The sequence below is a fragment of the Rhagoletis zephyria genome, unplaced genomic scaffold, assembly GCF_001687245.7.
Source record: "Rhagoletis zephyria isolate East Lansing unplaced genomic scaffold, Rhagoletis_zephyria_1.1 Rzeph_scaffold_01933, whole genome shotgun sequence".
Classification (NCBI taxonomy): Eukaryota; Metazoa; Arthropoda; class Insecta; order Diptera; family Tephritidae; genus Rhagoletis; species Rhagoletis zephyria.
In genome coordinates this window covers 26,911-43,071 of record NW_016159017.1, presented here as the reverse complement: position 1 = coordinate 43,071, position 16,161 = coordinate 26,911, and the positions used below count along the sequence as shown (strand labels likewise).

At 33.7% G+C, this 16,161-nt stretch overlaps 1 protein-coding gene across 2 annotated transcripts in view; it reads right to left on the bottom strand.

The window, feature by feature from the left end:
• LOC108365611 (putative GPI-anchored protein PB15E9.01c) overlaps nucleotides 1-14,905 on the bottom strand; it is a 58,453-nt gene extending 43,548 nt beyond the window's left edge. The window contains exon 1 of one of the 2 annotated variants that reach the window (XM_017619677.1): nucleotides 14,691-14,905. The gene's annotated coding sequence lies outside the window, so the exon portion shown is untranslated. Of the gene's footprint in view, nucleotides 1-6,478; nucleotides 6,503-14,690 lie in introns of those variants that run through there. The other variant, XM_017619678.1, reaches the window with a different exon arrangement.
• Between the last annotated feature and the right edge of the window lie 1,256 nt (nucleotides 14,906-16,161).

The following is a 16,161-nucleotide window of genomic DNA, read 5'->3' as shown; positions in this document are numbered from 1 at the left end:
GGAGTTGAAGTCGGTTTTTTTTTCTAAAAATTATTTTAATATTCGTTACTCTCCATGTGAGATAAATATTTTTAATCTCTTCAATAACACCAATGCTTTCCCGTAGAGACCAACCATTGGTTTTAAATTTGTGTAGCCAAGCAGAAATGCAATTGAAGGTAAGGATTAATAAAAACCAAATCTGTCTTTATGTTATTATTTGTAAATGTTTCTTTAGTTCGACGAATAAAAAAAAAACCCCAAGAAATGGTCAAGAAAAATTTTAGCTAAAGTCTTAAGAAATTTGCTACGCTCTCCACAATGGTTTGCTAAAGTTTGTTTGTAAAGAGTACAGGACACCCTTGTTTTCAACAGAAATATATGCCCGTTCGATTACTTTGTAAGGAAAAAGTAAGACAGCAAGCTGTAAAATATCAGATGTCAAAACTACTTAGACACTACCACTATTCACACACACGAAATAATAGAAATTTATTTCTTGATCGTTTACTTAAAAGGCCCGTACTAAGTTTATACAGGCGGAAAAATTATTTTCAATTAATTTTTATTGTTTTTTTTTTTGTATATTTAAATAGAAATTTATAGATTAAAGCAAGTATAAGTTTTCTGGTATCCTAAGAAAATCTCTTCAAAACGTTTTCTGTAAGTTCATCTCCTATTTGCTCAACCAGTTTGCGAAGAATGTTGAGTGAATGCATTACATTGCTGATCGTAGCCAAGTTTTGACACGCGGAATACGAATCGATCTTGCAAGAATGTCCTTTTACGATTTCTTCACACATCAACTCGATTCGAAACGATTAAAAAATCGATCATTTTATTTTCGATCTGGCATCTCTAGCTTGTATACATACATACATTCACATTTGCTGCAAAAAGTTGCCTAGTGGTCGCCGTTAGGAATTTCAATTAAGGTGCAGTGTACCGTTTATTACTTGCGGTTGGTTTACGTTTCATCGCTTCAGTACATCATAGCGATTTTAGATTAGACTTTTTATCATTTCATTTACAAATATATTCATATACAACTACATAGTCGATCACGCATATACATACATATGTACATACATAAGTAAGTACATGCCTGTGTACTCATGTATGGATGTACCCATTCAATTTACTAAAATATTAGTAGTTTTCATCTAACCAACGTAAACCTCGTATGCCTATATAATTTTGTATGAAAAACAAGGCATTTATTCTAAAGAAACAATAGGGGTATTCTTGAAATTCGCAAAGCCATTGCTCGTTGCACGGATTGCATAATATGTAACGTTTAAACCTATCCATATATATACATATATATATTTTGCAAGAAAACGTAGCAAGATAAATGCGACCTTGTGCTAGCTGGTTTGTTGTTTGAACTGCTAAATATTTCTCTCATTCCTCTCATTTTGCTCACTTAATTTTTTGTCTGTATCTTGTTGTTGTATTTAACACATACGTTTGCTGCCATGCTTCAACTTTGCAATGGGGCGATCTCGTTCTCTTGCAAATTTGGAATGCGTAGTATTTTTGCATTTCGTGCAATGTTCAAGGCTTCGAGAATACCCCTTATATTTGATAGTTTTTACTAATATGGCATACTGTCATTGCGCGTAAAATTTGTTGGTGTAATTTTTGTTTTTGTAATCCTGCTATCACCTTATATGAATTCTCCCTGGGGATAAATTGTATATTTTTTTTTATAAAACAACAAAAAATGCTTTTCACGCCACGAATCACGGCATGCGTGGTCGTATAAACTGCTTCACTTAAATCTCTTTGCTTTCCTTCTAGAAAATATTGGTAGATTTTTAGCTTTTGGTGGTATAAATGGTATACATAAAATGGTAAAATATAGCTAAACGTGTGGTATATCATCTATCAATATCCACAGTGGTAAAGTCCGTGCACTGAGCTGACTAACAGCAATTTTCTTTCATTCATAAAAATTTCGATAGCAAAATCGATAATAATATTGGTAGCAAAATCTATTAGAAACCCGATAGAAATATCGATAAAATTATCCATAACAAAATCGGTAACAAAATCGATGAAAATATCCATAACAAAATAAATAAATATCGATAACAAAATCGATAAATATCGATAGCAAAATCGATAAATATCGATAACAAAATCGATAAAAATATCGAAAACACAATCGATAAAAATATCGGTAACAAGATCGTTAAATATCAATAACAAAGTCGATAAATATCGATAACATACGACTACAACAAGAACAAGAATTAGTCCTAATCGACTAGTGTGCTGTGGGTCACTTGGCGGTCGATGCGCGGACTCTTTCAATTAAAATAAAATACAAATATTTTGCAGGCTTTTTGTTGGCTTCATGATACAATATATTTTCACTATTACCAAGGGATTTGAGTAAAATTAGATTTTCGACCCGCCCTAATACATACACGTATCTAATCATATGTATGTATGTATGTATGTAGACAATGATGCTAAAATGTTTTTTAAGCACCGGGAAGCATACTTAGGATGCGAAAACAAGTAGATATTTGTTGTACCCGATTAAGCTGTGTAATGTATGGAACTCATGCATGGCATTCAATAAAACAAGCAAGTGGTTGTTGTTTATGCTTCCTATAATTTGTTTTTCTGTTCTTTAATTTTGTTATTAACTTGAAATTAATGTGCATCGCTCTATAAATTTGTTAGCAATTAAGAATAGCAAGCGAGAAACTTTCAGCGGCTTGAAAAATCGCAGTCGTGAGGTGAAACCATTATCTCGCTTAAGCTTATTTAGGTATGTAAGTGCAGCGAAGAATGAATATGTAGAGAGAGAGGTTCATGCGCAGTGACCTTTTCATATTTGCGTGTCCGGACTTAATGCTTGGCAGGGTTTAGCGCGTTTCTTTTAGCTGTGGATGTTGTGCAACTATTTATTGAGTACATTCGTATGTACAAAAGTATCTAAATTTATACAGTACGGACTCGGCAGCCATGCTTTACCGAGATCAAATCCATGAAATTTTGCATTTTCTTCCATATAAAGTATGCTGGAAAATTAGTTTTATATGGAAGAAAATGCCTAGCACCGTGAGAAAAAAAAATTAAATTAAATTAAAAATCAACGCGATTTTCTAGCTTATTGAAATCTGCACTTTAACGAACTAAAATTGAATGAGCTATAAAACTGCATACCTCAAATTATTCTAAAAATTAGCAATAAAAAGTTTAAAATGTTTGGAAAAATTCTAAATTTTCTAAAAATTCTAAATAAAACATTTTGGGTGCAAATCTTAAAGTTTGTTGAGTTTTCATAATTTTTGTACGAAGTTTGAAATGAGGATTTATGTGGCGCTGGTTAAGTAAAAAAAAATTAAATAAACAAAGAAAAATAGGCAAAACTTGCCAGAATGTCACTTAACTTAATCGGCTGACCACAAGTGTACATATGTACATACATACATACATATGTAAATTTTAAAAGAGATTAATTTTCATAAGGCCACTGGATACTCGTAGAGCTGTTAAAGGATTCTGCCTTTAGGTGTCTGAATTATTTGAAGTGCCCAGGCTTCAATTTCATCATCATCGCTTTCGCTTGGCATAATTTATCCAATTAATTAAGCCAAAATAAAAAATTTACTAGACTTATCGTCATCTAAGGGTGAAAAGGTGCCAAGTCCATTTCTTGAAGTTCTTCAGAAAATACGAAAAATCGATGTAGTTTCGTATTACTTGCCATTCTGCATCAAAAACTAACTTTTGAAAACAAAATGGTCTAGGCACCTTTAGCTAGAGTTGTGTATATATTTGGTGTTCTGAGAAAATCAGTTCATCAACGGGTTCACAGAAAAAGTCTTATTGGAGTTGCTTGCATTAAAAGAAGCACTGCTTTTCTTGATTTTTAAGTAACTTGCAAGCTGCTGCCTTCATAGATGATAGTTACATATCATCGTTTAAAGTGCAAAGCCGCGTATGTGAGGTTGCATAAATTATTTTCTATTTCAAAATGGCTCCCTTTTTTAAAGCAATCGCATTTCTGGCAAGTATATTTCAGGGCGAATGGATAAGGATTGAGCCAAGAGCTTGTGTGAGCAAATCCAATTTTTGGCAAAAAATGTCAGTTACGCGGTTTTGCAGAATGACGATACGCGGTTTTGAACTTTAAACGACGACGATATGTACATTAGAGTGCTTAAGACTTCCGCCGGAATAGTTCGCAAAAATATTATTATGTACATACATATGTACGTTAGCTGGATCGATTAGAAAATGCCTCCAAAAATCTCATTATTTTGATTCCGTTCACAAAATTTTTAAAAATTTTTATGAAGAAAAAATGTGTTGTAAAACTAATTTTACTTACAAAAACTAGATTTTTGGAGGTTTTGCAAATCGGTCCAGCCCACGTAAATCTCAATATTTCTCTGAAATAATTTGGCCGATGGTAAAACAGTACTAATATTTTTTCTTGTGGATAGTGGTGCACCCTAATGCGCAAAAATTATGATTGTATTATATTTGTTTTTTGGGGTATTCACGCTGCTTTAAAATTTGCTATTTCTCAGGAAAAATCGAATGAAATAAAAAAGTGCACATTTACGTAATAAAGTTTCGCTTATTGAGATATATTTTCCTTTAAATAATTGCACTTACATACATAAGAAAGTATACTTAGAGGCTCGAGGGTTGCGGCTATTGAATAAGCACTGTATGTAAGCGAAAACGTACATTATATGGGTGCCCTACGGTTTTCAACATATGAATTTGTTTGTATGAACGTAAATATGTGCGATTATGACCGAAAGAGGGTCGTTTGAAGATAAGGTAGTCAACATTATCGTCCATACAGTTAACTTCGTTACCAAACTTCGTTACCGAAATAATTTATGAACTTGTACTTTGGTGGAACGAATTTGAAGTTGCAAATTAATTCTTCGAATCCTTGCAAAATGCGTATTAGTGGTAAACTCTTTTAGGCTGTAAAGTGTAAAAAAACAACAAGAAGTGAGTATGCATTGCATATTTTTTGGATTATTTTGCATTCGCAACTAAACTTTTAATAGCTCTCAAGAAAAACGAAAAATTCATATAAAATGACGCACAAGAAATGGAAAAGAAATTTTCCTTTATCAAAATTTCTTAAATCAGTTTGCAGCTCTCAAGAAAAAAATGCTCGTATATTTATTTTTTCAAGAAAATTTACAACACAAGCAAAGTGCTTTTTCAAGCAACAGAAATAATAAAAAATATTTCTTGGGATTTTTCTTCAGAGCTGGATTCTAAGCTTTAAGATACAGTTTGTATTTGAGGTTATTAGGGGGGTTTGAACTCCAAAACCTACCCCTTGTGTGCGCTAATATCGCCGAGTGTATTTTTGGTACGAAAATGAAAATCTGCGATCGGAGTCGACGCAAAACTGTAGTTCCCTCCCCTTTCTGTAACAACGTCAAAGGGCACGATAATCTCTTGTTATTATTATCCATGTTTTATTTAAATTTAAAAAAGATAATTAATTTACTAGATACGTCAATTAATTAATGTGCATTCCCGTTTTTTACAGAATTTATAGAAAGATATTTTCTCATTTAATTCTAATAAAAACATTATAAAATCAAAAGTAAAATATATTAGTTTATTAACCTCACCCCAATCCCCGCTGGCTTCGCCTTTGTCCAGCTTCTATCTGTAGAATTCAGGACAGGCTTATCCAACTTTGCAGTACTTTTCCTTTATTTAGGTGATGGAGGACTTGACAGCAGGTTTTTAAAGACGAATGTCGGTACGAAAGAAAACGACATGAAAGCTTTGTAGGGCGCGACCCAAATGGCATAGTCGATTTTAGCATCAATTGGGAGAAAAAAAAAAGATTTGTGTAACTGAGTCGTATGGCAACATATTTAGATACATCTGGTTTTCACTATGTCATATTTTGACGCCAAAATTTGGCGACATATTTTGACACAATTTTCTCTCCTTTATCCATACCTTGACCGATGATATTATGGGCCAAAAACGGACATATAGCCGATTTAGCAGCGCATGTACACGACTAAAGGCCTTACTATCCGGATCCAAATTAGTCGATAAACCGCTTTTTAATCCCATTTGACAATGTGTTTTCACTTATTTGACAACAAATGCCACTGAATTTGACATAGTGAAAATCAGCCTTTAAATGTTTGTCTGTAATTTCTCAGCTCCGAAATCAAATAAAGTCATTATATCGCACGTTAAAATTTGTAACCGCAAATGCGTATGTAGATAACATAAAAGCGTCGTTGGACATACATAAAAAAAGCTGATTGCAATGCATAAACTTTGTAATTTATGCTGTGCATAAATACGTAGTCACAAAAGTACTATTTCGACTGGAAAACAATACAAAAACGTTTAGGTGTTCTTACTTAAATGGTGTGCGCATATAAAATTTTACAACTTCATATTTGCATAATAACAGTGCAAGTGCGACTGCGAGCGTTAAAGCGTTAAAGCGTTAAAGGATACGTACGCATGCGCAACGTCGAGATGTTAAAATTGTCCATCAAAATAGCATATGTATATGAAGATGGTGAATAGAGACCGGGTACTAAAAAAAAAAAATAAGTTGCAATAACAAATAAACACCACACGGATCAAAGCAATTCAATAAAAATGCAAATACGTATTTATGCATGTACATACGTATATATATGTATACATATTTATGTAGGGATCGACGAGGTAAAAAACAACCAGAAAACGCTGCAAAACGTATTACTCAAATGAAATTGGCGGCATGTACAGGATGGGCCAAATGAGAGCCCTACCATAGTCTGCCTAGTTTGCCATAGTCGCTCCGCTCCATCTTGCTGGAACCACAAATTAGGATGCAAAAAGTTGTCAATCATTGTTCTGTAAGAAGCCCCAGAAATTGTTTCTGGCGTTTCATCCTCATTCTCGAAGAAATATGGGCCGATAACTTTTTCGGCCATAACACCACACCAAACAGTGCATCGGGATGGCTGTAACTGGTGCTGCTGTGTTGCCCTTGGATTTGCAGTTTTGTTTGGAAAAGCGCTTCATCCGACATCAAAACATTACATAAAACATCAATTTGTGTGGCTAATTGTGTAAAACGAATGGCGTATAGAGGTGGAAGACTATCGATAGTAGTGACTATCGATATTTGCCGATAGTATTGACGAACACTCTATCGATATATCGATAACATCGTTCATATCTAATTTATAAGAAAAACTAAAATTTTATTAAACGATTTAGCTTTGTTAAGCTAAATGTTCTATATTCTGTATATTTTTATTATGTTTCTCTAAACATTCTAGTGAAAAAAAAGCCTTTCCAGAGTTCGGCTATTATTAAATTGGTGTATAAACAAGTAAAGAAGTAAAAGTTCGGGCGAAACCGAACTTTATATACCCGGCGCAAAAATCAAGTATCGTCGTTTCAATTTTCTCTGAACTACTATTGCATGATAAGCAAGGATGTTTACCTGATTTCAAACGTTTTCGATAATAGACAGAGTTAGACTTAATGATATAAGGGAACCTAGTTAGGTACAAATCGATTAAGTGGTTACCGAGATACACCTATGCCATATTATATTGTATGGCAGGTGGTCGTAGTTATTGCCCGATTTCAAAGCTTTTCAACAGATTTCTTAGTTAGACCCTACCCAAGGCTCGTACCGAGTTTGGTAAGGATTGGTAAAGCGGTTACTATAATATAGTATTTCATCATAAGTGGGCGGGATCACGCCCTTTTTCCAAAAATTTCATAATAATATTATTTTGTGCTAGAATTCTACTTCAATACTAATTTTCAACAATTTGGATCAAATATTTACTGAAATATCGTAGTTTTTTTTTCGAAAATACCGTTATATGGGAAGTTGGCGTGGTTACAGTCCGATTTCTCCCATTTTCAATACCAACCTACCTTGGATAAAGGGCAGCCTACATACCAAATTTCGTTGAGATATCTAAATTTTTGCACCAGTGATCGTGTACACTGACAGTCGGACGGACGGACGGATGGACGGACAGACAGACATGGCTTAATCGATTTCTCTTCTCATTCTGAGCATTTATGTATACATTTGTCCATATCTATCTCGATTCGTTTTGGCTGTTACAAACAACCGTTATGTGAACAAAGTTATAATACCCTTGTGCACAAGTGCGCTCGGGTATAAAAAGTGCGAAATTGAAGTAGAATGTTTCTGAGAAATCAAATTTAAGAACTCAAAATTTTGATAAAAATTTATCGAATTTTGCTAACTTTGAAACTTTGACATATATGATCTTTGTCGGATAATGAGCTATGCTTTCATAAAAAATAATAAACATTAAATAACCCCAATGATTTTTTTTTTTTTTTGAAGCAATTAGTATTTTTTATAATTTCCCTAAATTCAAGTTAGAATCGTTTCATAAAAAAAAAAACAAAAAACTGAACAAATAATTATACAAGTGATTTTTAAGCAAAAAAACAAATTGACTTCAATTCTAATATAAAAATTGAAGATAACCGTTAATTTCTTAATGATCCAATGATCGGACCTAATCCAAATTAGTATAGGACCGCCTCTGGGGTACCACCTTTCCTTTTTAAAAAATCTAGAGAAGAATGATAGACTCCAATATAGCGAGAGTACGAGAGTTTGACAGAATAAAACATAACCAATGATTATAGAAAATAAAGATGCTGGCTGTTTGTGGCTCACTTATAATTTACATATGTTCTTTGTCATAACGACAGTGCTGCCACGTTTGTACGAAAAATTATTTTTGGGCTAGAGTACAGGGGGACTCTTATTAAATTAACAAAGAAAACACTGAAAATCGGGACTTAATCGGTACAAATATGAAAAATCGGGTTACTTATACGTCCCACCGTTTAAAAAATATTCAGCGGGACAACTTTCTTAAAATCGGGGCAAATGGTCGCCGTAGGTATACCGCACTATGCGACAGCGGAACTGCGCGACACCATTCGGCGCAATATTTTTGCCTAGTTGAACAAATTTTCCGCTGCAGCTTAGAGCGGTAGCAATGCTCCATAAGAATCCATGCAAAGAATATCAGAGATTTCTAGAAAGATCTCTCCGTTGTGACTCATTAGAGCCTTATACAGTAAAAGAAAACTTAAATATGTATAAAAAAAGAAAAAAAAAACAAATAAAAAATACAAAATAAAAAACTAAAAAAAAAATCCAAAAAATAATAATTATCTATGTAGTAGCAAGAGTAAGCAACAGACTGATCAAGATTCAAGAAAAAACCCAATTTTCTAGAAGTGAAAAAACGTTATTGCATCTATTTTCTTTATACTTCAAAAAACTTCAAATTTGTAATCAGCCACCAAAAATACCACAAGGCAACAAATTTTCTGGAATTCAAAATGAATTTTTATAAATTTGTTTGTCATATTAGGGCACTTATTTTGAAATTTTAGACCATCCGTAATCAGAGACCTTGAAAACTTATAGTTGATTAGATATAATAATAAGTTACATCAAAGAAACTTGGCGAAAAACGCCGTCAACATAAAATTGGTGAACATTCATTATTTAACAAAAGTGATCAAAAACAAGCAAAAAAGATTAAAAAAGAAATCGTGCGCGCTTGTATAAAAATCTCTTCCCATTTGCTTACAGTGTGCGTACCATAATTTTTTGATTTTTCAGTATTAATGGGCAATGCTTCAGCTTTCATATCCTCCCATACAGACAGACAGATATATTGCATCAGTGTATTTTTTTACAGAGGTTAAAAAATGACCAGAAAGGCGGCACTTTAAACCTTAGTTGCTCGAAAACTAGAACCAATCCAGAGTATCTTTACGGTCATAACAACAAAATTTTGTTGGACAGTGTTATCTTCGAAAGCAGGGGCAACAATAACCAAGTCAAGAAATCTATTCTTAGGAAAAACAACAAAAAAATATTTTATGATTAAATTTACTCTTCTTATACGAGATTAGTTTCTTGTAATTTTTTTCCAATGCATTATTTCTGTTATATAAGTATGTATGTACATACCATTCATCACTAAACATATCGTTTTGCTATGGAATGGTGTTTTACATATTTATTTTCAGTTTCTATATTATTAACTTTTATTATTTGAAGTTTAGGATTCACAGAGGCTGATTAACTCATTCCTTAAAAAATAAAATTTAACTTAACTCAGCTGAAAATACATTGAAAATGTGCTGAGATAGGGCGTTTTCGAACTGGCTGCCGAGATAGGTCGGTCTTCCACTCAGGTATCGATTTACACCATTAAATACTATTAAGTAAGGTGATTTTTGTTAAAATAACCTTCAAAATGTTAGGGTGGTAGCTAACAAATAAAAATTTCCATATGTACATACAAATAGCCGGCTTTTTGCATTGCAGCGACGATATTAAGGTAACGATATGTATATTTAACTATATCTTTCACAATATAATAATCTCGATCAATAAAATGTTGCATTTTGTTCGAAGTTTTTTACAAAATGATCTAAAAACAATAAAATGCCGAGATATTTTAGGGTTTTTCGATCTTCCGGGTCTAGTCGCAACCTTTATTTAAATCTTCTCCGACCGGCATAAAATATCATTTGAAGTAGTCTGTCGGATAGCTTCATATATGTATGTATGTATATATTTTGAGGGTTTACGTACAAAATATGGCAACTTTAATGGAAATATGTACATACATACCGTCAGTCCGACCGGCTGAGTGGCTGAGTGGCTTACAAATTGTTGACTGGTAGCTGGTAACAAGTTGATAGTTGTCCGAAGCCGTAAACATACAACAAACAACGGCCAATGCCGCACTATACATATGTATGTATGTAAGTACGCCATTGACCATCTCATACCGGACATGCAATCAACCATTAAACAAACCAACTTCCAAGTCCAAGACCAAAACACATTTACGCAAAGCATAAATTCATACAATTCGAATGCACAAATGTTGGAGGTGGTCACTAACATTTAAGTACTTATGGGTCACGAAATAAAATTGGAAAGAACTTAGGCAAAGGGATGCCAGACGAACTTATTTGGAAAGCGCAGTACTGATTTTTTACCTCGTGTTCTTTCTTTTATCAAATATTACCAAATAATTCAAATATAAATTGATAATTATTTTCACTTAAGTTAAGACGGAAAAAAAAAAATTAACTGTGTTTTAAAGCAGCAAATATTATATGTATGTATCAGAGTTGTGAAAAATGCATTAACTAAAAAATGACTAACCCAAAGACATCATAGTCAGCTGATGAATTTGGTTCTGTAGCTGAATAGTTTTAGATCTGGATATTTAACAAACTGCCTTTCGTGACTCGGCGCAAAAGTGAAACAAATTTCAGGTACGTGACGGGGACTACACCCCTCGTTCGGATGTATACATATGTTACCGGCCAAACCCGATCTTAGCACAAACTAGTTTTTCCTCGGCGAAACTAGTTCTATCTACATAGATCCAATACATCCGTCTAACGCGAAATCAAGTTGGACGCAACAATATTGTGAACTGTGTAGTTTGAGTTGGACTTATGAGGGTTATTTTTTTGAAGCGCGCCCGAGGACCGCTCACACAGAAAGAAGTTCTGATCAAAAATACTGTTCCCACGACAGTCGGGTCTACGTAACCGGAACAGTGATGCCAGATTGTGGGTAATTTCCCTATTTGAGGGATATTTTGCATCAAAAATTATTAAAAGGGAAAAAAGGGACATTTTATATAAATAAGGGATTTTCTTTTGACGCAGTTATTGTTGCATAATTGATCAAAATTCAAGAATATTCGACATTCTTACGTAATTAATCGTTCTGAAGATGTGATGTGGAGTGAAATGGTATATAATTGTTAAAAAGTATAAGGACAATTTCGAAAATTTTCTTACGTTAACCAATTCAAGCGCTGAGTAAGAAAGAATCTTTTCAGTTGTAACTGATGTTTCATGTAAAAAGCGGAACAAATTATCTGATGAAATGTTAAAAAGCACATGAATGTGCTTCAATTTTAAAGTCACCAAAAAATTCTTTTAGGCCCTTAGTGAGGGAGCAAAAAAATGAAAGTGAAAAAATGAATGAGTGAAAAAATGCAGAAAAGGGGTTTTTTCTTAACAGCGGTCGGCCCTCGGCAGGCAATGGCAAACCTCGGAGTGTATTCCTGCCATGAAAAACAGCTTCTCATAAAAATACACTCGCCATTCGGAGTCGGTGTAAAACTGTAGGTCCCTCCCCTTTGTGAGACAACATCAAGGGGACCGCCACAAATTGGAGGAAAAGCACATATGTGTAAGAGCCAAACTATTATTATTATTTTATATGAATTTTACTTCTTTACTACTGAAACTTGTATATGTTTAAATTCGTTGGGAATTTTGTGGGATAAATTTTCAAGATGTGGGTAATTGAGGGATTTTTTCCCCATTTCCGTGGGATATTTAACAGAGAATGTCTGGCATCACTGAACCGGAACGACCCAGATTTATATTTGGCCAAGGACTGTCACTCCAGCAACACACCCGAAAAACTCTTTGGGGAATTTGTATGCTGCTACAACAACAACAACAACAACAACAACAACAACCGCGCACACAGAAAGAAGTTCTGTTGACTGTTGTCAACAATCGTTGCCTGAGCTCATCTGCTCTTTTGCCAGAGTGTCAGGCCACTTGCCCTATTCGGTGAATGCCACTATTGAGAAGCGGCTTATTAGTAGCGCAGGGACCTATTGCCAAATTGGTGCTGGAAATTTTCAAAGCCGTTTTCTCAGCTAATGTAGGCTTGACAACAATACGGGGTGTGGACAAAATTGTTAAGGGCGAGGAAAAAGTCCTTATTAAAAATCACATGAAAATGCTGCCAGAAAACTTCAAAATGCATCCGGTGGTTCAATGTTACTACAACTATACAGTTAAAAATTCGAAGTTATTTTTTGATAATTTTTCGGTTTTTGTCTTTTTTAGTGCCTTCTTTTGCCTTTTTTGCGATTTCTAGTGCCCTTTTCTGCCTATTTCGCTGTTTTATTTTGCCTTTTTTTATAGGTTTTTAGGTCCTAAGAATCCGTTCCCTGATCATTACTATATCAAATGCTAAAATTTTAGTTGTATGCTTGATTTCCATTAGGTATTAAATTATAACAATTTTTAATGACAATATTGAGCATTCAAAAATACCCGTACCATTGCGTTCATAAAAATTGTCATATGTCTGTTTCAACATAACATTTTTAAGTGGCACACATTTTTTATCTTTATAATGCCAAGTGGAAATTTGGCATTATTCCGGTCGCAATGCTGATTTTTTATATTTTTTTTGACGTGGTCTAATGTACATTAGGGTGGTCTTAATATGCATGTGAAGAAGTAAAGTCGGAATTATTATGCTCTCAACCCACAGGATTGTTCTATACCGAAAAAATATACCCCTATATTTTGTTTTGAAATCAAAAAATATTTGGAGGTCGTTCAAAGCGCTCAAAGTTTTTCATGTATTTTATATGGGTATATAATTCTTGAAAACCAATATTTTTTATTCAGAAAACTCTGTTTCTCTTCATGAGATTCCCAATAATAATACCCAATTAATTATTTAACCCAGTTTTTCATAGCAACTACATTTTATAAGTCCGCCAAAACCCCCAGAAAATGCCGAAAAATGCAATGGGGGGATAAATAAAAAATCTTTAGTATTAAAAAATGGTTCAATAAACAATTGTGTAGTGTTATTGAAAGTCTCCTGAAGAGAACCAGAGATTTCGAATCGAAAAATATTGATTTTAAAGAATTCTACACCTAATTTAACAAACATTTTTTTTTAATGATATTTGTGATCTATGTAGTGGTAAAAAATAAAGAATTATAGTTATGGTACAATTTAAACTTCATGTATTTCTTTAATAGGCGTTAATGTTGAGAGAGATTTGATCAGTAATTTAAATGTTACATCTAAAGAATTGAACTGTGCCCAGAGTTGGCCGATTTACAAAACAGAAAACATGCTTTTTTTTCAGTCCTTCCGAGTGGCAGCAAGCATCTCTAATCATTAAGATAGGACGGCCGCCGTTATTAGGTTAAATGCATTCGAGCACAAAATAAAGGAGTGCAAAAAAAAGTCGAGATAAGAACGCGGCGCAGGCGCTCAAAAAAGTAACATCCTCACGGCGACAAATGTGCCTTAATTGGGAAACGAAGACAACATTTTTTTTATAGAGACAAATCAATTCACTTCATCTTTTATGGACCGTTTCGAAAGCATACATTTTGAATCTGACTGATCTTCATAAGTTACATTTTTGAATATTTCTCGTCTTTTCATTTTAAAAATTTCATTTTTAAGTCTGAATGCTATTTAACCTTTATACACAGTATCAACCTTAAATAAATTATTTTATAAACATACATACATACATGCATACATGTATGAAGTTGTAAATGCGAAAATCGAATGCAGAGTTTTCCACGTGCCTCAAATTTGTTAACCGACAAATGAAAAAAAAAAAAACGTTGTGATACGGAAATAAGCAAACAAATATGACTAACTAAGGCTAATGCGCACACACACATATGTATGTACATACATATGAATGTATATTGTACGCATATGTACCCACGCATATAGTACATTCATGTATATATTCATGTGTATATGCACACATATGGGAACATATGAAACAACAAAAACACGCCTTCTTCTTAACTTAAAAAAAACAAACCGAAATATTAATGTTTTTGGCGATCATTGAGTATAAAACATTTAAAAAAGCGCACAGGTTTCCAGGTTTCCTTCCACGTTTTCATTCACTTTGATATCAGAGGTACTATGTATACAACAATGGGAATGTAAAACTTCAGCGCACGTTAGATGCGATAAGGAATGCTCCGCCAGCTTTAACAAACGCGACGAATAACACTCGCTCTCAGTACAGCACACGCGCCACAACTGTGAGACGAATTTCGAAATAATTCGAAATGTGCTCCAACAGAGTCTCAAACTCGTAGCTTTCTGATAAGAGCAGAGTGAGAGAGAGGAGAGACCAATTGTTGCACATTTTAGTGATGCCAATCAGTTTGACAATTTAGATTCAAAAAATACATACAAAATGATAGGTTGGGGCAGTAATTTTAAAGCGAAACCATTTCAAACTTTCGGCATGTGCATACATTTATTTGTATGCTCAATGATTGCACAGTGAAACCTCGATGCAACGAATCTTGATAAAATCTCAGCATACAATTTTTGCTGAGACCCTTGAAAAACCTCGTTGTTGCGGAATTTTCCATTCAGAAATTTTCCAATAGATATAACGAAGAAGTGTTGAGCATGAAAACCTTCGGTATATGTTGACGGTTATAGTCCCGTTAACGAAGTCTCGACTGAAAAGCGTCTACATTATGAATTGTGAATATATTGACGGTTACAGTCCCGTTATAAAAATTAATAATCTATACTTAGAAAGAATTTTTTCCACACTTTTCCATTTTTCGTTGTATCGAGGTTTTAATAATCTATCAACCAAATTCATAAAAAATTAAGAATACTTTAACTGTTTTATAAATCGAAAATTTTTATGAAAATGCCACTTTATGGAACTTTTTAATACTATTTTATTTTTTTATGAATAAGGCCATGTAAATATAATGCAACTATAGATAAAAGTAAGTATTTTTCCACTTCGGGGCAGTTATTGAAACAGTAGGGGTCTTCACAGCGAGCTTGGTACTCTACTCGGTAACTCGGTGTTTGGTAATTTTCACCATGTAAATATTTTGTTTGTGTAAAATTAATTTATTATAGGTTAGCGGTTACCGAATTATCGTTATGGAAGCTTGATAATTTTTCTGGTATGTATTTGGTAAAATGCAATCAGCTCTTCGATATTTATTCAATTTTAAATCCGCCCGCTGCCGAAAGGCAAGCAAAATTCCTTCAATTTCCTGTTCAAATTTATTTTTGTACTAGCTAGCATACGTTTCATATGAGTTTGATTTTGTAATAAGTAATTGTGTGCACACATCATATCAAGAAGAAGAAGAAGAAGAAGGAGAAGAAGAAGAAGAAGAAGAAGAAGAAGAAGAAGAAGAAGAAGAAGAATTGTGTGCACACATCATATCAAGGATATTTGGTTTGCCGACATGGGTACACGAAACATCTGAGAAGCAATCCTCATCTAAATCTAAACCATA